Source organism: Lissotriton vulgaris, chromosome 5 (assembly GCF_964263255.1).
Source record: "Lissotriton vulgaris chromosome 5, aLisVul1.2, whole genome shotgun sequence".
Classification (NCBI taxonomy): Eukaryota; Metazoa; Chordata; class Amphibia; order Caudata; family Salamandridae; genus Lissotriton; species Lissotriton vulgaris.
Window position 1 is genome coordinate 680136560 of NC_141693.1, and position 23283 is coordinate 680159842.

Consider the following 23283-nt stretch of genomic DNA (forward strand, 5'->3'; position numbering starts at 1 on the left):
TAGCTGCCAAGGTTTCAGATTGCTTACGTGTGACATTTTCATAATTTCAGTGTAATAATGAGTGACATTCAAAGACTATGAGTGACACTTTCTAGTGAACAGTATAATGTCACCCACACTTAGACACCTGTTGCTGGGAGGGGTAGCAGAGAAACAATAAATTAAACAGAGATTCCCTGCCTTCGCCAGGCTGTGTCCCTGCTGGCTGGCAAATCGATCAAATTATTTGCATGATCAGACCAATTGACAGAGTCTGTTCAAGCTTTACGCCACGGGGGCCCAAGGTCGCCTACAGGATGTGAAAGGGGCCCCAGCAGGGATCTCTTCCCCTTACAGTTCTCCAATTAGGCCGCTCTTTAACTGCAGTATAGCCCGACTCCGTCTTTTTGATGCTATGGTTTGAGCAGTGGGTGCTTTTTTGCATTAATTATGGGGTGTATGGTTTCGGTCTTCAAATCTCTGAAGTTTGTTTGGCTTGGATATGGGTTTCGGTGATAGCAGCATATTTTAGTGTCCTAATATATTGAGAATCCTATAGCTCTCGTTGTAAACTAGCGCCATCTTGTGGTCTTTGAAAAACAGTACTCTGAGCGCAGATTTTATGCGTCTGTCCCACCAAACCGAGAAATTAGAACTTTTTGTGTGTCAATCTCAGGCATTGTGGTAATGCAGAAAACATTTGTGGAAATTAATTATTCAAATACGAGATTCATGGCACTTGGCAGGGCTGTACAATATATATAACATTCAGTAAAGTGCTTAGGGTCAGCTATTTTGAGCATTTGACTTAACCCCCATGCTGCATTTGCCCAATGGTCCATCAGCATTTGAATTAGCCCACAGAATGTCATGTTTTCACTAAGCCAAGGCAAACACAAGGAGATGATGGACGGACTGCTGAAACTTTTCAGACACTCTCCCCCAGTCACAGATCTGGGTCGAATCCATCATCGTTCTTTAGTTCACTTCGCCACCTCAGTTCAGACGCAGCTATATGCAATACTTGACCGTGTGCCAAGTGGGAACAGTCCAGCCCGAACTGTCAAGCCAGGTCTTCCCTGAGCCAGAAACAAGCATCCTGGGACTGGTTTCGGAGGAACACACCTCATCAGCCGGTCTAGCTTGAATCCTGTGGCAAAGCGAGCAAGGGACCCACGTCTGGGCATTCCCTGCCAAATTAGGGCGAACAAAGTAAACACAAAGAGATTATGGACAGAGTGATGAAACTTTTCAGACACCCACCCCCAGTCACAGATTTAAGTTGAATCCATCATTGTTCTTTAGCTCACTTCACCACCTCAGTTCAGACCCAGCTATCTGCAAATCAGTCTTGACCCTGTGCCTCATTAGAACAGTCCAGCCCGAACTGCCACAACATTTTTCCACACCTCCTCTCAATAGAACACCAAGCTGTCTCAGACCCCTTGTGCCCTAACACACATTGGAAGCATGTTAACCGGAATGCTCTCACACACATTAAAAACAAGTTAACAGTAACAAAACATACTTTGACAGATTTTTTAGTCAGTTTCAACCTTTTAACTGGCTCTCTGCCAGCATCACTTTAGTTCCTCACACAGCTTTCCCCTCATGCTCAACAATGCTGTGCCGCAGCCTGCAGTGTGACAAAGTGAGAAACATTAGTTCCCCTAAGGCCAGCGACTCCATGGCAGCTCTCTGGGCAGCACAGCTTGAGTATCTCCAATGGCTTACTTAACTATGCCCCAGCTTTAGCTCAAAATGGTCTTAAGAGAGAGAGGGCGAGGAGATATATAGGGCTAGATGTAGGTAAATTAAGTTTTCCGACTCTTAAACACCGACTCATACCGAATCGGTATTTCAGAATCGGAAAACGGAATGTAGGAAATAAATCGGAAAAAAATACTTATTCCGTAACTCTCGGAATATGTAATCGGTAGTTACCGAATCGCTATTTTCCGAATCGGTAAATACCGAATCGGTAATACCCATTCATTCCTATGGTCCTCCTGGCCCATAAGAATGAATGGGATTCACTGATTCGGTATTTACCGAATCGGAAAATTCCGAAACAGTAAATACCGAATCGGTAAATACCGATTCGGTAATTATAAAAATAACCCATGTGAGCCTGTCAATCAGGAACACCCACCACACCCCACAACATAGCTACAGAGGAACCAACCAATCAGATGCAACCACCCCTCCCCAGTACCTGGGAGTGGCTTCACCCATGCAGATGCAGAGCAACTGAACTGTTTGGAGAGCAGGAGGTAAGACAGAGGAGCAGGCTTCCCTGAGCATACCTGAGTAGCAGAATGGAGACCCATGATGGCCAAAAGGATGCAGTTGAGTGCAGGAGGAAAATAAAATTCAGCCCAGCAGAACTGCAGGTGCTGGTTGAGGAGGTGGTTAAACACCACACCCACATTTTTGGAAATAGTCTCTGCATGCTGCAGAGTCTGTGAAACGTAGCACCTGGCTTGACATCCAGTCCAAGATCAATGCCATTGGGGCCATCCACAGGAACATAGATGACCTCAAAAAAAGATGGTACGATCTGCGGATCATAACAAGAAAAAGCTTGCAGCACAGAGAAAAGAAGCTGGAGCCACAGGTGGGTGGAAAAATAGAGCTACAATACAAATAAAGACCCAATCCAGTGGTGTACAAGTATATCAGTGACTCAAAGGGGGGTCCAAATGTCCTACTCCCCACTACTCTCTTATACACTTTATAAGGAGGTAATGCACTGTACTCCGCCCACGTTAAAAGACCTGTTCTCCCGGGCACCACCACAGAACACCAACTCAAAGTGAACCAAGATAAAATTGGTCACACAAGTCCACACCAAACATTGGACCCTACTCTTAATAGAGAAAAAAATGTGCGAGAAGCAAATGACCCCTCACGGAAACACCACCATTGGGGTAACTGGTATGCAATTTTCAGACAGGCCCCTGTCTCATCATCGGTAGTCACTAGCTTCTCAAAGAAAATAAGAAGAAAGAAAAGAAGTGTCCAAAACAAACAACAAATAAAGTGACACTAGTTCTGTAATGCACAGGAGACAGCCAAGCTAGTCATACCCGCCGCTCCGGTATCAACAAGGTCACCGGGTACTTCTAATGTAAGTATGTCCCTTGTTCCTTGATAAATCTTTTTGTCGTGACGAACCCAGGAAGACGCCTTTCCTCAGCCGAGGAAAGGCGTCTTCCTGGGTTCGTCAGGACAAAAAGTTTTATCAAGGAACTAGTGTCCAAAAAGTGAAGTGGCAGCATTTGAGTGCAGCCCTGATGAAACTGCTTAATGCAACATAGCAGTGAAACATGTCGGCACTGGCAATAGGTAATGGTATGCATGATTAGCTACCAGCCTTTTTAATATTCAACAGCACATGATCACCGCCCTATGAATAAAATTGGTTAAGGGACTGGTGTGCTGTGTGTGTTTTTAGGCACTCAGTTATATTTGTGTGTGTTTGTCACCAGCAGATTTTTCTGCACTTCACTATTTGTCACTTTATTTGTTGTTTGTTTTGGACACTTCTTTTCTTTCTTCTTATTTTCTTTGAGAAGCAAGTGACTACCGATGATGAGACAGGGGCCTGCCGGAAATTGCATACCAGTTACCCCGATGGTGGTGTTTCTGTGAGGGGTAATTTGCTTCTCGCACATTTTTTCCTCTATTAAGAGTAGGGTCCAATGTTTGGTGTGGACTTGTGTGACCAATTTTATCTTGGTTCACTTTGAGTTGGTGTTCTGTGGTGGTGCTAGGGAGAACAGGTCTTTTAACGTGGGCGGAGTACAGTGCATTACCTCCTTATAAAGTGTATAAGAGAGTAGTGGGGAGTAGGACATTTGGACCCCCCTTTGAGTCACTGATATACTTGTACGCCACTGGATTGGGTCTTTATTTGTATTGTAGATTTTGAGTGGAGGGCGACCCTTTCCGCATTCCCTCTGAGCTCCTAGGTATTGTTTGAATGGAAAAACAGAGCACCAAGACTGACAGACCTTGAGGAGCTGGTTGAACCCACCCTGGAGCCGGAAAGTATCCATGGGATTGGGGACGCTGACAGCTCTGCCAGAGCTGCAAGGAAACAAGGTAAGATGCATGGACATTAATCCCCACCCATTTCCCTGTCTCCCTTCCCCAATGTGTGTGCCTGCATCACACTCCAGAACAGGTTTTACTTATGTCCAGCAATGCATCATGGGAGACGCAGTCATAGGTACATGCATCAATGCAGTCGCAATAGAATTCAGCAAGGCATGCCACACACTACTTCCACAAGCTGATGAAGACTAGGCAATTGTGTGATAGGAATTGTTGGACAGGCCACGTGAAGGGCTTGCTTCCTCCCCGCATGACAGGGCCCGAGCCCGGCCCTCCAGGTGTTACCCACAGAACCAACCCGCACCCCGTCTCATACGGGACTCCTGCCCCCGGACATCTCTGCATCATGGGGCCGAATCACTACCGGCTCCCTCGCCCGGCCCGGCCGCCATCTTGGACACTGCACCACGAGGCCGCGTGGCCTCAGATCGACCCTAACCCTGGGCCTGGCCAGGCCCTGACATCTCGGCACCACCATCCACCCAGGAGGTGAGCGGCCCACTTGGCAGGTCAATGGGAGAAAGAAGTGTCGATGGCTCTCCCCCGCCAGGTGCCGATCGCCCCCAGCTCCCCCGGGCGCTGGCTCCACCCCCCTGCTGGGTGTCTGGACTCCCTCATCCCGGACCTCCCGACCTCCAAGTGCGAGGGTCCGGACATCAAAGGACGCCAGACCTATAACTGGGGCAGCTCCAGAGCAGGAAGGCAGTTGTATCCTGGAGTCGAGAGACACCGTGAAGAACTCATTCTTGACGGACTACTGGCGCTGCCGTAGCCCTGCCTTGTGAACTATCGTCCTGCCTGCTGGCGCTGCCGCAAACCTTCTGAACCCTTCATCTTCACCGGGACCTGCTGGCGCTGCCGCGGACCGTCGCTACCTACGATCATCTCGGGACCTGCTGGCTCCGCCGCGGCCCGACCATCTGAGAACGCCGAGCTCGAGGATTGTGAGCTATCCATCTTATCATCGCATCTACCAGATTGGTAACAAGACTGTCCCGCTACCCCCTTTCCGCCCAAGAGACTAGAATCGAGGGGACCCCTGAGTCCAGACCTCCTTGTACCATTCTACCGTACTTAAAGATTGCTTATAAAGGACGTTAAACCTTATCCTTGTGTGGTGTACGTCTGTGGGGGGGAAGTTATTCGTCTGTACGATCGCTGGAGACGGCTCTCCCCGGAGACCTCTCCTCTTGTCCTCGGCCGACCCTCCCGGTCCGTCTAACATTGGTGGCCAGCGGCGCGATCCGAATCAACGCGTAATCGTACAGAGAGTAGCTCACCCCACGACAAAACCACAATGACAACCAAAGAGAGCGGATCCACCGAGAAATTCCAGATGGAGAAATTGGAAGAATACAGCCATCATGAGTTGAAACAATTCTGCATTGAACTAGGCATTGCTACCACCGGTCTGAGTACCAAAGACGATTTCAAGCATGCCATTGAGTCATGGGCAGAAACCGGGGCCGCCAGACCCCCGGACCAAAATGTCGCAGCATCGGAGAGGAGCACCACGGCTCCTGAGGAGCGAAGAACGGGTCTCTCGCAGGAAGAGATCCAAGAGAGAGAAAAAAACAGACTACATGAGTTAGAAATGGCCCGGCTCAAAATGGACGGTGAACTCAAAGTAGCCGAACAAAAACTGAACCTAGAACATCTGCGGCTCCGAGAAGAACGAGAAGAAAAACAGAGACAAAGAGAACTCGAAGAAAAGAGACTAGCGTATGAACACGAGCGCAAGCTAGCGGAAATAGACTTACGAAAGCAGAACAAAGATCTGGGGGTGCCCGAGCAACCGCGCACTCCCGGAGTGACAGAAAAGAAAGTACACATCCCCAAGGATGTCGTTCGAGAGTATTTCCGAGATGACGACATACAACAGTGGTTCAAGGCCTACGAGATCGCCATGACCTCCCACAGGATCGATCGAAGTGACTGGGGAGCTGGTCTATGGGGGATGTTCGTCAATGAGGGCCGCGATGCCCTGTTACAGCTCCCAGACCATCTGATGACCTCCTATGACCACATGAAGGCTGCCCTCCTCACCCGATATGGACTCACACCCGAAATGTACCGCCAGAGGTTCCGAGACTGCACCCGGATCCCGGGTACAACTTGGGTGGAGTATGTAAACTATTTCAGCCGAGCCTTCGAGGGGTGGATCAAGGGGAGCCAGGTAACAACCTACGAGCAACTTTTTAATCTCATGGTGTGGGAGCACCTCTCTAACAACTGCTTCGTCGAGCTCAGGCAGCACCTCCTCGACAGCAAATTGACAGATCCACGGCAGCTCGCCGCCGAGGCTGACCGGTGGGAGATTACCCGAGTAAGCCGGAATGGGCCGCACGAACAGAACCGGAACCACCAAGGTCAGCACCGTCCCCGAGGAAGAGGAGGAGGCCAGGGACGAGGAAAAGACACCGCCCCGGCCGCTTCCGCTGCCAGCACCCCGCCCCCGGCCAACCGGGGCAACCCCCCGGTGCGCCCGGGGTACAGAGCGAATGTCACGTGTCACTGATGCCAGCGAGTCGACCACTATGCAAATGACCCGAACTGTCCTCAGAATCAGACTCCGAGACCCCGCCAGATGGCTGCCGCTGCCCTGGGGGAAGAACAAATCTCCGAAGAGCAAGAGGAATGCGAGCAAGAACAACCGGAGTGGGAGCCGGCCGCCATGGTTCTAGCGTGCCTAGGGGGAAGAGACATGGTCCCGCGGGCTTCCCTACCCGCCAACACCAGAAAATATAGTCAGTGGGTGAACATTAATGGGCGCAGGGCCGAAGCCCTACGTGACACAGGGGCCAGTGTGACAGCCGTCCGCTGTCACCTGGTGACCCCAGAACAGATACTGCCGAACATTCTCTGCCCTGTCCGTTCAGCCGACAATTCCGAGAGTCTGTGTCGGATGGCCTGCGTCCCCTTCGAATGGGGAGGAGTCTCCGGCATGTTAAAGGTGACGGTCCGAGATGATGCCCCCGTGGACTGTCTCCTGGGGAATGATCTTGAGAGTTCCCCGTGGGCCGCCGTAGAGAGAAGAGAGCACCTGGGGATGTTGGGCCTCCCGGACTGGGCGCGCGTAACCACCCGGTCCATGGCTGCCCGTACCATCCCCCGACCCGAAGAACCTGAATGGCCAGCACCTCCTCCCCCGGTCGCTCCAGTAGAAGACACCGACCGTGCCGACCCCCCAGGGCAAACCCCTGAAGGGCTCGCTCAGCTCCAGGACCTTCCTAACCTGGCTCAGTGGCGTCAGGAAGGGGGGCCCACCCAGGAACAGTTCCGTCAAGAGCAGAAGACCTGTCCCTCCCTCGAGGGACTCCGCCAGCAAGCCCTCGCCCAGAGCGCAGGGGACACCACCGGAGGCCATTGGATCTATTGGGACAACGACCTGTTGTATAGTGAACAGAGAATCGCGGAGTTAGGGGCCAGTCGAGTGCTAGTGGTGCCCCTCCGCTTTAGAGACTTCTTGCTAAACTTGGCCCACGATGTCCCCCTGGCTGGTCACCTGGGTCAAGACAAAACCTACAGTCGCCTGGTGACCCACTTTTTCTGGCCCAAGATGAGAAACGACGTCCTCAACCACTGCCGGTCCTGCCCCACGTGCCAGGCCAGCGGGAAGAGCGGCCGCAAACTTAAAGCACTTCTGCAACCCTTCCCAGTTGTCACCACCCCGTTCGAGAGGGTGGGAATAGACATTGTGGGGCCCCTGGACCCCCGTACAGCACAAGGACATCGGTTCATCCTGGTACTGGTGGACCACGCCACCCGCTACCCCGAGGCTGTTCCCCTGCAAACTGTGACAGCCCCGGTGGTCGGCCGGGCCTTGATGGGGATCTTCTCCCGGGTGGGCTTTCCCCGAGAAGTCGTCAGCGACCGAGGCACAAACTTTATTTCAAAATATATGAAATCCCTCTGGCAACAGTGCGGGGTCACCTACCGATTCACGACCCCCTATCACCCTCAAGGAAACGGACTGGTCGAGCGGTTTAACCGCACGCTCAAAGGGATGATTGGGGGGTTGGAAGAGCCCCTCCGTCGCGAGTGGGATGTGCTACTGCCGTGCCTCCTCTTTGCATATTGAGAAGTCCCCCAGAAGTCCCTTGGCTTCAGCCCGTTCGAACTCTTATACGGACAGCCTGTGCGAGGGCCCCTCAGCCTAGTCAAAGAAGGTTGGGAGATGCCCCCTCTGAAGACCCCTCCAGATGTCTTCAAGTACCTCCTGACCCTACGCAATCAGACTAGGCGATTCAGAGAAATGGCGAAAGCAAATCTTGAGGCCAGTCAGGAGGACATGAAGAAGTGGTATGATCAAATTCCTCCTCCATCAAATTCGAACCTGGCCAACAAGTGTGGGTGATGTCCCCCACCGAACCGTGCGCCTTACAGGACAAGTGGACGGGGCCCTTCAAAGTGGTCGAGCGCAAGAGCCCCGTCACCTATCTCATCGATATGGAATCTTCACGGAACCCCCTCCGGGTCCTCCACGCCAATAGACTCAAACCCCACTTTGTGCGCTCGGAGCTCAGCCTCCTGATGGCTACCGACAGCGGAACCGAAGAAGACTCCGAGCCCCTCCCTGATCTCCTAAGGACCCGGGAGAAAGATGGTTCCGTGGACGGGGTCCGACTCTCAGAGGCCCTCACCCCGGAACAGCACCAAGGCTGCCGGGACCTCCTGCTGCAGTTTGCAGCTGTGTTTTCCCTCACTCCAGGGGTCACCCCCTGGTGCTTGCACGACGTGGGCACTGGGGGCAGTCCTCCTATCCGACATCGGGCATACCGCGTACCAGATCGGGTACGGGCCTGCATCCAAGAGGAGGTGTCCAAGATGCTCACGCTCGGGGTCATCGAGCCCTCAGACAGCCCCTGGGCCAGCCCAGTGGTACTGGTCCCCAAAGCTGCCGCCCCCGGCGCCACTCCAGAGCTCCGATTCTGTGTCGACTACCGGGGCTTGAACGCTGTCACCAGAACCGACGCTCATCCCATCCCCCGAGCAGATGAACTAATCGACCGCATGGGAGCTGCCCGCTACCTCAGCATCTTCTACCTGACAGCGGGCTACTGGCAGATCGGTCTCACACCCAGGGCCCAAGAACGATCCGCCTTTTCCACCCCTGATGGCCACTACCACTTCAAGGTCATGCCATTCGGCATGAAGAATGCCCCAGCTACTTTTCAGCGACTAGTGAACCAGGTCTTGGCGGGACTAGAGGAATTCAGCGCCGCCTACCTGGACGATATCGCTTTGTACAGCCGCCACTGGTCCGACCACCTCCACCACCTCCGAGAGGTCCTGCAGGCCCTCCAACGGGCCGGCCTCACGATCAAGGCCAGCAAATGCCAAATAGGTCAAGGGTCCGTGACCTATCTCGGACACCAAGTGGGAAGCGGTCTGGTGGCCCCTCTTCAACTCAATATCGCTGCCATCCAGTCCTGGCAGCCCCCCATCACACAGACCGAGGTCCGCGCCTTCTTAGGGCTCACCGGCTACTACCGGCGGTTCGTGAGGGACTATGGCAGCATTGTGGGTCCCCTCACAGAACTCACATCCAAAAATCACCCAAAGAAGGTCAACTGGACCCCAGACTGCCAAGCAGCCTTCGAGAAGCTGAAGGCCACCATGTGCTCTGCCCTTGTGCTCCAGGCCCCCGACTACAGTCGGGAATTCATCGTCCAAACGGATGCCTCCGACCATGGCATTGGGGCAGTCCTTTCCCAGTTAAACCCCGAAGGACTTGACCAACCAGTGGCCTTCATCAGCAGACGCCTTCTAGCCCGAGAACAACGCTGGAGCACCATCGAGAGAGAGGCCTTCGCAGTGGTGTGGGCCCTCAAAAAGCTCCGGCCTTATCTCTTTGGTACCCACTTCCGGGTGCAGACAGATCATCGGCCCCTGCAGTGGCTAATGCAGATGCGGGGGGAAAACCCAAAACTATTGCGTTGGTCCATCTCCCTGCAGGGAATGGACTTCACTGTGGAACATCGACCTGGGCAAGACCACGCCAATGCAGATGGCCTGTCACGCTTTTTCCGCCTCGACGAAGAGAGTCCCCAAGAGGATGGGTGACTCTCCCCGCCTTCAGCTTGGGGGGACGCATGTTTGACAGGTCACGTGAAGGGCTTGCTTCCTCCCCGCATGACAGGGCCCGAGCCCGGCCCTCCAGGTGTTACCCACAGAACCAACCCGCACCCCGCCTCATACGGGACTTCTGCCCCCAGACATCTCTGCATCATGGGGCCGAATCACTACCGGCTCCCTCGCCCGGCCCAGCCGCCATCTTGGACCCTGCACCACGAGGCCGCGTGGCCTCAGATCGACCCTAACCCTGGGCCTGGCCAGGCCCCGACATCTCGGCACCACCATCCACCCAGGAGGTGAGCGGCCCACTTGGCAGGTCAATGGGAGAAAGAAGTGTCGATGGCTCTCCCCCGCCAGGTGCCGATCGCCCCCAGCTCCCCCGGGCGCTGGCTCCACGCCCCTGCTGGGTGTCTGGACTCCCTCATCCCGGACCTCCCGACCTCCAAGTGCGAGGGTCCGGACATCAAAGGACGCCAGACCTATAACTGGGGCAGCTCCAGAGCAGGAAGGCAGTTGTATCCTGGAGTCGAGAGACACCGTGAAGAACTCATCCTTGACGGACTACTGGCGCTGCCGTAGCCCTGCCTTGTGAACTATCGTCCTGCCTGCTGGCGCTGCCGCAAACCTTCTGAACCCTTCATCTTCACCGGGACCTGCTGGCGCTGCCGCGGACCGTCGCTACCTACGATCATCTCGGGACCTGCTGGCTCCGCCGCGGCCCGACCATCTGAGAACGCCGAGCTCGAGGATTGTGAGCTATCCATCTTATCATCTACCAGATTGGTAACAAGACTGTCCCGCTACCCCCTTTCCGCCCAAGAGACTAGAATCGAGGGGACCCCTGAGTCCAGACCTCCTTGTACCATTCTACCGTACTTAAAGATTGCCTATAAAGGACGTTAAACCTTATCCTTGTGTGGTGTACGTCTGTGGGGGGGAAGTTATTCGTCTGTACGATCGCTGGAGACGGCTCTCCCCGGAGACCTCTCCTCTTGTCCTCGGCCGACCCTCCCGGTCCGTCTAACAGGAATGTGATTTAATTATAACACACAGGTGAACTACACCACTGACCCAATGTCCATATCTGTCCACAGGAGAGGGCACCGACAACTGAGAGGAGGGAGAAGACAAATGAAAGTGCAGGTCATAGCGCTGATCAGCAAAACAAAAGCACAGCGCATGCAGCCACTACACCTGAGCGACCCACGACACCACAGCCTCAGTCACCTCTGTTGTTTGGGACACAAGAGTCGGAACCAGAAGCACTTTCCCCCACACCAACATCACAGTCATCTGTGCAGGGAAGGGCAAGGAGGCTTGATGTACCCCCTCTCAGGATTCTGGAAACGTCAGATGAGGAAGATGAGGAGGGTGTCATGCCAACTAATCCACCTGTGTCTGACAACGCTGGGCAGCAGACTACTTCAGGAGCTGTGCGGGCCAGTGTCCGGGGCCGAAGGGTACGGGAGAGAGGCAAAGGCTAGGATGGTGAGAGGGTCTTCTGTGGTCTTGAGGCCACCATGGTAAAAGTCCAGCACCTTCAGGCAAAGGCAATTTTAGCAGTTCACAGGCAGGTGCGCAGTATAAATTGCAAGATGTCAAACATAGACCAGGGTATTAGCAACATGACAGAGAGCATGCAGTCGATGGCAAAGGGGATGACCGACATGACCCAGTGCATGAGTGCTCTCTGTGACAAATTAGATAGAGACCACTCAGAGAGGTGCAGGGATCGTCAGTGTATGCGGCAACAGACAAAAGCAATGAGCTGCTTTGCTACTGCAACCTTCCTGCTGTGCCGCCGTTCTGTCGCCATGCAGGATGCAATTGTGCACTGTTGCACGGATTTGTCAAGGGGGATGGGGAGAGTCACCTCTGCCATGGAGCTGATGCTCACACAAGAGGAAGCCACTGCTGGAGACACAGGTGTCGGGGAAACAGAAGACTCCACCAGCAGGAGTAGCTCTAGCACTCCTGTCCCTGAAATGCGTAGGAGCAGCAGGCGCCAATCTGCTGACCCAGGCACCACCGACAGCGTTGAGACCCAGCCTTGTGCTTCCCGCACTGTAGTGTTTGGACGCAAACGTTGAAAATGCCCTCAACCCACAGGACAGGTCACGGTGAGGTTAACTGTGACCACCCAGTCATAATAATAGACATTGTAGTACCATGGTGTGGTATTATTTAAATGCCGTAGTGACAATTAAACTACGTACTTCAAATACTAAGCCTGTCTGTGTCTCCTTACTTACTTAGAAATATCGGCGTGTGATCTCTGCCCGTCTCAGTCTCCCATCTGTTGCTGGTGGTGCTCCTGTTGCACAGGGCTCTGCCTGTTCTGTGTCATCATTAATGTCCTCATGATGTGTGATCTCCACCTCTGTGCCTTCCTTGGTGGCAAGATTGTGCAACATGGCACAGGTCGCTATCATTTTGCAGCACAGGATTGGAGAATACTGGCGGGCGCCTCCGCTCTTGTGGAGGCAGCGGAACCTGCTCTTGAGGAGTCCAAATGTGCGTTCAACAACATTGCGAGTCGATCTGTGAGCCACATTGTAACGCCTCTCACTCCTGGTAGATGGATTGAGGTAGGGGGTGAGTACAAAGGACCGCAGGGCATATTCGCTATCGCCTAGGTGGAAAAGAGAGTGCCATTAGTTACATACTCATGATGCATTCATCTGCTATGACTATCAGGGTGTGTCACAGTCATTTACCTAGCAGGTATCCGTCCCCAAACTCTCCAGCAACACGGCGTGTGTAAATCCCACTGTTCTGGAATATGTACGAGTCGTGGGTACTCCCAGGGAATTTAGCCACAATGTCTGTAATGATGTTGCCAGCGTTGCATATCACCTGCACATTGATGTAGTGCGTTGACTTCCAGTTCCTGTATATGTGTTCTGTGGCTGCAGGTGGGCAGAGTGGGATGTGGGTGCCATCTATGCAGCCTATCACGTGAGGGAAGTGTGCCAGTTGATATAAATCTGTTTTGTTCTTTGCAAGTTACGCAGGTGTGTCAGGGAACTGAATATAATGATGCATACTCTGCATCATGGCCTCAAGGAACTTCCTCAAGAAACAGGACAGACAGCTCTGGGACACACCACCGACTGCAACAATCACACTCTGGTAACTACCAGAGGCAAGCAGGTGTAGGCTACACAGCACCTGCACATGGGGGTGGGATGGCGTGCACCCTTGGTGTTGGGTGCTCCAGGAGTGGGTGCAGGTCCCTGATCAGGTCCAGGATGGTGTTGGGGTGTAGCCTGTACCTTTGCAGTATCTCTGGCTCAGTCAGTTGGAAGAGTGTTATCCTCTGCCTGTACACTTTCTCCTCCTTTTCAAATCCCTCTCTCCTGCTGCCTGTAGCAGTAGCCGCCTTGCTATGACGTAGAATGCTGCCATTCTGGTTACACTGTTGCATTTTGGGGCCTTATTTTATAGCCTGCTCCTGGTTAGCACCTGCTTTTAATTCATGGTAAATACCAACTCCTAAATACCGAATTTCATGAAATTCGGTATTTTTTTGGTTTCCTACCTCTCCATAGACATTTTTTACCATTTCTTATTTACCGATTCGGTAAATAAAAATTCCGTAACTAAGGATTCGGTAAATTCCGATTCGGTAATATACCGACTCATATTTTCCGAATTGGTTGATTTTTGACTCCTACATCTCATTTTCAAAATACCGGTCGGTAACGGCCGAAATTATCGAATTTCGGCCGTTACCGACCGGTATTAGGCTACCTACATCTAGCCCATAGTCTCTCGCGATGCATGGCTAAACAGGCAATTGGTGACGTTCAGTCACTATTTTATGCTTTGCCTAACTTAAACTAGTTTGCACAAATATATAAAATGTGATGTTCTTGTTAAGATAGCCATAGTTGTTGTAGTCCTTAGTGTAAAAAAATGAATACTAACATGAAAATTAACTTTTTGGCTGCTGAGTTTTTTCTCTCTTTCGTTCCAGGAGCCAAGCTGCAGTAGTTCATGTTAATTAGAAAGTTACAAACGTATTGGTTTCTGTGGGAGTTGTTTATCTGTGGGCATTCCATAGAGAGTGAACAGTGAATTTACGCACCTTTTGCCCAAACAGGCTGACTGTGACTGTGATGTACTATCCTGCTATGAAATACCTCTTGAAGGTCGTGCAGAAAACTTCCATTGTGCGATGGCTGGGAAGAGGGCTGACCCCCCTCTACTAATCTCCCTGAGAACCTTGGGCAGTGTTGCACATGTCGAGAAATGTGATTTCATTGTGCGTTGCTGAGGTAGCTGGATTTGGATGCCCCTTTCCATTCTCTTGAGATCAGAAGGTAGAAAATAATTTGACGATGTAGACCAGGCAATCTTAGAGGATACCCCGGACACGGAAGAGGTTGAAAAACAATAAAAAGATTGGCAAAAGGGAAAGCAACCGTAATGGACTGTATCCCATCTGAATTTTATGTCTCCTTTTTGGATCAAATTTGTTGCATTTTTACAGATCTTATTATACATATCTTTAAGGGTGGTCAGCCTCCACGATCTTGGTCTAGGGCTAAGATAGTTATTTTTCACACAAAAAAGCCTCCTGATCAACTAGGCTCATACCGACCGATTACTCTCATTAATGCTGACTCAAAGATCAATTAAAAAATCCTGGCCAATAGAATTGCACCCATCATCCATAAAGTAGTAGTCAAGAGCCAACACGGTTTTGTCCCAGGGAGATCCACTATTAATCATATCCAGAGAGTGATCACACTGTTTGATTGTATGGAGGTTGCGGGAGACCCTATGGCACTGGTCCTTTTAGATGCTGAGAAGGCATTCAATAGGGTCTCCTGGCAATATCTGTGGGCTGCCATGGCCAGGGTGGGAATCAAGGATGTGTATATCCAGGCAGCGCAAAATATGTAAATAAAACCCCTAGAAGCAGTAATGGTGAATGGGATTTTAACTAAAGAATGCACAATATCACGCGGAACATGACAGGGGTGCCCATGTTCTTCACTTTTATTCACCATTTACATCGACCCCTTCATCCGAAGAATTGAGGGAAACAGGGAAATACAACTTGTTTGGTCACAGGATTATCCCACCAAATCCCTAGCTTATGCTGATGATATACGGTAGCTGTGGTAACCGCCTATCCTAATATGGCCTTGGCAGCCCTTGAAAGTGAGGCTGACAGCTTCGGATCATTCTCCGGATATGCACTGAATCAAGGGAAAACACAGATAGTATTGAACAACAATGCTAATATGAATGACATCTGTGCAATAGAAAAGGCTTCATACTTGGGAGTGTGTATGTCATCTAAACTTGATAATATGGTTACTTTAACTCTGAAACCTATGATGGATAAAATGCAGTTAGATCTCCAACGTCTAGATAATCTGCATCTTTTTTATCATTGGCAGAGTTAACGTTGTGAAGATGGTGTTTTTTCCCAAAATGTTATATTTATTTAGAGCAATTTGCCTAGAATTTTCAGCTCAATGGTTCAAGTCAATAGAGCGTATGTTTTCTAGCTTTATTTGGGCTTACTCGCAACTTCAGCGGGCCTATACATTTCTCACCCTCTATAAAGATAGGGGAGGTTTAGCGCTCCCAAACTTAAAAGCATATTATTGGGCTTCCGTGTTATTATATAGCAGAGAGTTAATGCAGAAAATGGAGGGGGCAGAGCGATCCGGGGACAATACTCCATATATCCTCCAACTGATCCTAGGTAGCAAGAGTAGAGGATATCTTTGGCATCACCTACACGATAGCTATCATAAAAAGTGAGATATATAGTGGGTTTAAAGTACAGAAATCTGTAAGAAACTGCTTGGTATAGGGCCAATATCATTGTATACCCACCTAAGTGATCACCCAATCCTTCCAGATATTTTTAGAGGTTGCTGTACAAACAAATGGAAAGAGGTCGGTATTGTTCAGATAGGCTGTCTCCTCTCCGCTACAGGAATACAATCATTTGAAGAACTAAAAAGAGATTTCAAGCTAGACTATCTTCAAATCAGAGATTATTTCGTCACAAAAGGTGGGGGGAAGGGCACAATTAGAGAAAGTGGATATTCTGGAGAAACTAACTCACACTAAAACAAGCACTATTGGGGAAATATACTCTCTCATTAATGCGGTATTCCCCGACGATTCGGAAAAAAGTGCACAGAAGTGTCAGTAAAAAGTAGGAATGTCTACTGATGAATTTAACTACACATACTCCATGTCCCAATCTATTCTTATGTCAACGAAATAACAAGCACAGTTTTTTAAAACTTGTTTCTTTTTATATTAAACGCCTGATAAAATTGCCAAGTGGGGGAGTGGTAGGGGGACCTGCTGCCCAAGATGCAACCTATTTCATGCTGACCGCATACATATTTTTTCCACCTGTGTCAAACTAACATTTTTAAGAAAGAAATAGAAAATGTAACATAAAAGAATGAAAAAAAAGTGTTCTCAGTTTGTAGTAAAGACCGAAGACGCCTAAAAAATGAGGACCAAAAGTACAGTTTAACATCAGGGAAGTTTAAAACTCATTTGTCAATACTGTTTTTTAAGAATTTCAGCGATCTCCTGGTTTTTTTGTATCCCCAGTTGAAACTGCTAAATATTCCATCTAATTGCTTAAAAAAAGAGTTGTTTAATACCAAAGGAATAGAACGAAAGAGGTATAAAAATTTCGGTAGTACCTTCATTTTTATAAGATTAATTCTGCCAATTAGGGTCAAAGGCAATCTATGCCATTTTTTGAGCAATATAGTGGTAGATTTGATTAGTTCGTTATAGTTAAGATTGTTTATTTCTCGTATGTTAGATGTAATTCTAACTCCTAAGTATGTGGCAGTTTTACAGATCTCGGGGATTTTTACCGCTGGTGTATGGTTGGCTATGATTTGAGTTTTGTTAGTGTTTAACTTATAGCAAGATACTTTGCCAAATTTACAAGCCTCGATGTTAATCCCTTGTAACGCCTTAATAATATCTGAGGAATAGATGGCGATGTCGTCGGCATATGCCGTGATTTTCAGTGTTTGTTCGTTAGATTTGAAAGGAACGATTCTATGTTGTGCCTGAAGGGAGTATAAAAATGGTTCGAGTGAGAGGGCAAATAATAAGGGTGATAGGGGGCAGCCTTGACGGGTACCTCGAGATATCTTAAAATCTGAGGAAGTCTGCCCCCCATAGCTAACATGGGCTAAGGAGTTATCGTATAATGCTTTTATCCACTTTAAAAAGTACCCACTGAACCCCATTTTAGTCATAACGTGCGAAAGGTAATTCCACCCCACTCGGTCAAAAGCCTTTTCGGCATCCAACAAGATCATGCCGAGTGGGGTGGAATTAATCTCGGCGACATCAAACGCTGTTATAGCCATATTAACATGAGTGGTAGTGTCTCTCCCGGTAACAAATCTGTGTTGCTGTGGATTAACAATTTTGGGCATGTAGGGAGCTAACCTAGTAGCTAAAATTTTTGCAAATATTTTTGCATCGGTGTTAACCAGAGAGATGGGCCTATATGACCCCCTCTCCTCCTTTGGTTTACTCTTTTTAAGAAAAAAAATTATTTTAGCTCTGTTCCATGATTTGGGGGCCCTCCCAGTCTCCCCAGTGGATTGTATGACCTGCATTAGTAAAGGTAAAAGTTCCTCTAAGCATATTTTATATATTTCCAAAGGGATAGTATCTCCCCCTGTAGCTTTTCCTATCGGTAAAGTGGCAATAGCTTGACGTATATCATGTTCTGTAAAATTTTCAGATAATGACTCCAGTTCCGAAGGGTTAAGTATGGTTGGTAAAGTCTCTTCTAAGTAGTTCTGTATGATAGTTTCATTTGGGGTAGATTTGGGTGTGTATAAGATCCTGTAAAAGTCCACAAATTGTTCCAGTATATTATGAGTTTGGTCGTAGACTTTATTGTCAGAGCCTCGGATGTGTGAAATTGTGGTGCTGACTCTGTCTTCAGCTACTTTGTAAGCCAAGATTTTGCCGATTTTGTCCCCTCCCTCATGTTGCGCAATCTTAAATTTATGTATGTTGGTTACATTTTTTTAAATTTATTTTAGTTTCAGATTTTAGTTGGTTTAATTTGAGGCCTATCTCTATTACAGTGGGTGAGTTTATCCGAAGTGCTGTAGCTAATTGTGCTTCGTAGTCAGAGATATTAGAGGTCAAAGCTTCACTAAGTTTACGACGTTCTGAATTTTGTTTAAACATGTATCCCTGCGTGAATCCTCGAATACTTACCTTACACGTATCCCAAACCGTGTTGTATGAGGCAGAATTCCGGTTAATTTCTATAAATTCAGTGAGATGATTTTTTAATTGTGAAATATAGACAGGATCTGATATCAAGTATCTAGGAAATGAAAATGGTCTATGACATGTGCCGGTTTGTGGAGTATCAGAAGTCAGCATTATTGGGTTGTGATCTGAGGAAATACGAGGACATATTTCCATTGTGCTAATGTTCAATAGGCTGGTATTAGCTAAAGCCATGTCTAGTCGGGAGCAAAGTTTATGGGGTGCTGTACCGACCGGATCTTCGGACCAGATCTAACTCAGTCGGAACCTAATCACCTCCCTCCTTAGAATATATATATATTTACAATGGGTATAGATATATATATATACACCTCGTACCTAAAGATGGGGAAAATAGCAATAAACATGCGTAGGTTTTCTACAATATCCTATTCACACCAACTAGTCTCGCGGCCACTTAGGCCCAGACTAATCTGCCCTGAGGCAGGTCTGATTATATATATATACTCTCACACACTGATCTCCCTCAGTGCTCACTCGACACGCAATCCGGCGTGTCTACACACATGGGCCTGCAGTCCCAGTGCTCTCATTCACACACGGTCCGCAATCCGGCAGACCTCCACACCGTATCCTTCCGGTGCTCTCATTCACACACGGTCCGCAATCCGGCAGACCTACACACCGTCTATCTTAGGTGCTCTCTTTAACGCCGTGTACCAATGACGATCACTTTCCTATGAACACTTAGGGAAGAAGTCTCTCATTGTCTACTCGGGATAAAACTACGATGATAGAAATCAGTATGGCTTTCCAAATTGAAGTATGTACCTTCTGCTCCTGACATCAAATGTTCCCTTCCTTCCTCATTGCTCAATCATCTCTTACCTGATCGGGATTCGCATCCGTTCATGCAAACAATGTTTGACTAGAAGACAAGGTTACCCTGATTGAACAAGAATACAAGGCACATGTCGGTTCACTAAGAACTGGGGTGTTTTATTACAATAAAAATGAACACAATACTACACGATATATATTCTGCAAAGAAAAGTAAAGGTTAGAATGCGCGCTTTGTAAGGGAAAGGGCGGAGGTCACCTGGTTAATATGAAGTCGGGGTCCGGCAGTCATCTAGGTTCCCTTCTCGTCTGTGTCTTGGCTCATCTCGGAATCACACCTCTGCAGTCACGGATACACGTCTGCACCGCTATGCTCGATCTCCTCTGCTTCCCTCCAAGTCACTGGAACCTTGCTCGCTATCAACTACCGTCTCTCTCTCTGTCTCTGTTCCTTCAGTCTTTCTCGGAGAGTCTCGGTTTCAGAATCTTTCTCGGACTTCAAAATGGCGACTGTCTGCCTGGAAATAATTAATGGTATAGATGCTAACGGCTAGCTGCCGCCTACAGACTGACTGACTCATTGCCTAACACTTTCGCTAATATCAAAACCTGTCCCTTCATGGAAAGTTACGGCCAGTAACCTGCCGCCCACCAAATTGTTGTACCTCCCCGTACCAAGGACACGTTCCCAGCCGGCCGGCCTGGAGTTGTGTCTTCGGAGTGGAGAAAAATACAGTCTTTCGATAAGGGCCAGCCTGAACCGGTTCTCTCCAAGCGAACAACACCTTGAAACTAAAACATTACACTTGACCTAGAAAGCCTCTCAAGCTACCAGGCAGAGGGCAAGATGGAGTCTGTCCCGTTTGAGGCCTACAAGGCCCAAAATAAGCATAACTCCACGGAAGATATACTAACACTCTTGCAAATGGATGGATCGTCACTAATACTTATATATCTATCCCCTAGCTTAAGTTTATAAGCCCTGATCTAAAGAAAAGGGTACGAAAATGCACTACTGTGCCTCATGGATAGGTCCTACTTATAGTCCTACTCTCTATACTATAAGGGTAATAGGCTGGAGTCATCTTCCATCATCCTCCCTCTAAAGAGGGCCGAAAAAGTCGGCCATTACAGGTGCGGAATAGTATGTGTAACCAGGGATATGTGGGTGTAAGTATCACCAAGCATCTTTGATATTATGTGTATGGCATAAATCTAGGATTGAGGCTCTAGTTTTGCGCATACGTTGGAAGCTTCTAGGCCTAGTAGTATCTCATTGGTAATCCATAATGCAGTTAAGATCCCCCATTATAATGATCTCTCCCTCCCAATTAAAAAGTTTTATATTTAAATCGTCAAAGACCCTGGGTTCATCTTGGTTTGAGCCATACACCACACAGACTATATACTTATGATTTTCAATATTCAGTTGGGTAATAGCCCATCTGCCATCTTTATCATGAGCGGTTCGTAAGGTTTCTACATTGAATCGTTTATCTTTAAGAATTGCCACCCCTCTAATTGAAGCTCCAAAAGTGGAGCAGCAAACAGTATCATAACCTAATTGGGGAAGTAATTTTTTATCCTTGCCGGCTATGTGTGTTTCAGTTAACAGTATAAGATGAGGATTGTACAGCCTCAGCTCTTCCGCCGCAAGGCGTCTTTTGTTTTTACTGTTGAGCCCTGCAACGTTCCAGGCTAAGCATTTTTTTTATACATTTAAAAAAAAGCAAAAAAACCCTCATAATGAAACACAGAATAGAAGCTTTCGATAAGCCATACAAAAAATATACATTTACTTTTTTCTTCAGTAGCATGTCTCCACCTCCAATTATAGTCACTTTTTTTTAGTTTTTTACCCCCCCCCAGCCCCCCACCCTGTGAAGAACAGAGAACCCCCTCCCCCCACCCCCCTGTCACCCACCCGCAACGGGAAGGGACCACCCCTCATCTTCTGCTGCCGTTGAAGGGGCAGCAGCTGCAGCGGGTTGGCTGAGGGAACCCCACTATCCCCACCTCTAAAGTGTCACATTTTTTTATTTTTATTATTTTTCCCTTTCTGCCCCCCCTTATCCCCCCTTTAGATTTTGTCTTCCTTCAGCTTTCCCCCATCTTTTCTAGATAGTACCACTTTCCGGAAAAAAGCGAAAGTAGAGCAAAGGCCCATCATCCGTTGGGGTTCGTTTTCAAGTAGCTGATAGAGTAAAAAAAAAACTTAGAATGTGTGTAATGATTAAGGTCTAGCTTATACTTGAGCTAGATAGAAATTATTCAGCTTCTCTAGTGTCATTAAAGAAATATGTGTGTCCGCCTTTAATGACTTTTAAACGTGCGGGTTCTTGTAGGAAGACTTGCCCCCCATAGATTTGATAGGGTCGATCAGTTTTTGTTATTCGCATCGTCTGTCCATAGTGGCTTTGCTAAGGTCTGATCGAACAAACAATGTCAAATTCTCTATAGTATCTGGGGCATTGGGTCATGCTTTCTGCCAAACAGCCTGTCTCAATAAAAAATTGCCAAAGTAGAGGAGAAAAGGACGTGAAAATGTACTCTCTTTATTCTTTTGGACTAGGGGCAAGCGGTGCGCCCGCTGGATTTGAGAATCCCAGTCCCAGTCTGCTAAGTCTGGGAAGGCTTTCTGAAGTAAGCCGACAAGGAAAGCTCTAGGATCTGAGCCTTCTGACCCTTCAGGTACCCCAAAAAGTCTCAGATTAGATCTTCTCTGTCGATTTTCCAAATCTTCGATTTTGAGTTGAAGGCTTGTTATCTGAGTATCGTGTTGACTTACTGCTAAATTCATACAAGATGTTACTTCCTCTACACCTACTACTCGGTGCTGCAGTTCTTCAATGTCTTGTGAAACCCCGCTGAGGTTAGAGGTCAGGTCCGATAAGGAGGTTTGCAATTTGTTATTGTCCTCCCGTAGTTGTAAATAATGTTCTTGTGCCTCTTTACGTTGGTTGGTTAGTATTTGGAGTATGGTGTCCAGTTGGGAAGAATTCAGCTCTTGTTTATCTTCTTCTTCAAAATCTAGGGTTGGAGTGTTTTTATCAGTCGTTCCATCTATGGTAGGTACGCTTAAGTTAATGGGCCCTGGTGTATCACAAGTTGGTGGATTTTCAAATTTGAGTTGTAGCAGAGACGTAGGTATCATGTCTTGCTCAGGAGTTACGCTTGAAGTTATATCAAGGGATACAGATGGAGCGTTGTTCACTGGGGAAGTGGAACAATCTAGAAGGCCCGAAGTAGGGTCAGAATCCGTAGGGCTTGTCCCGGATAGTCTTAATGTCATGCTCTTTATGAGCCCCTTTGCTTCTATCCATTTCCTGAGAGAGCTTTTGTCGATTGAAATTTTCTTGGTAGCCGTAGAGTTATTAGTGATCAATCGATTTACAGTGGTGCTTGCTTTGCCCCCTCTTTTAGTCTTGTGTTTAGTTTTCGTTTTGCGCTTTCTGGCAATCAGGGCTCTCGTTGATATTTCTAATGGATCTGCCGTCTCTTCTTCAATGTCTTGTGAAACCCCGCTGAGGTTAGAGGTCAGGTCCGATAAGGAGGTTTGCAATTTGTTATTGTCCTCCCGTAGTTGTAAATAATGTTCTTGTGCCTCCTTACGTTGGTTGGTTAGTATTTGGAGTATGGTGTCCAGTTGGGAAGAATTCAGCTCTTGTTTATCTTCTTCTTCAAAATCTCGGGTTGGAGTGTTTTTATCAGTCGTTCCATCTATGGTAGGTACGCTTAAGTTAATGGGCCCTGGTGTATCACAAGTTGGTGGATTTTCTAACTTGAGTTGTAGCAGAGACGTAGGTATCATGTCTTGCTCAGGAGTTACGCTTGAAGTTATATCAAGGGATACAGATGGAGCGTTGTTCACTGGGGAAGTGGAACAATCTAGAAGGCCCGAAGTAGGGTCAGAATCCGTAGGGCTTGTCCCGGATAGTCTTAATGTCATGCTCTTTATGAGCCCCTTTGCTTCTATCCATTTTCTGAGAGGGCTTT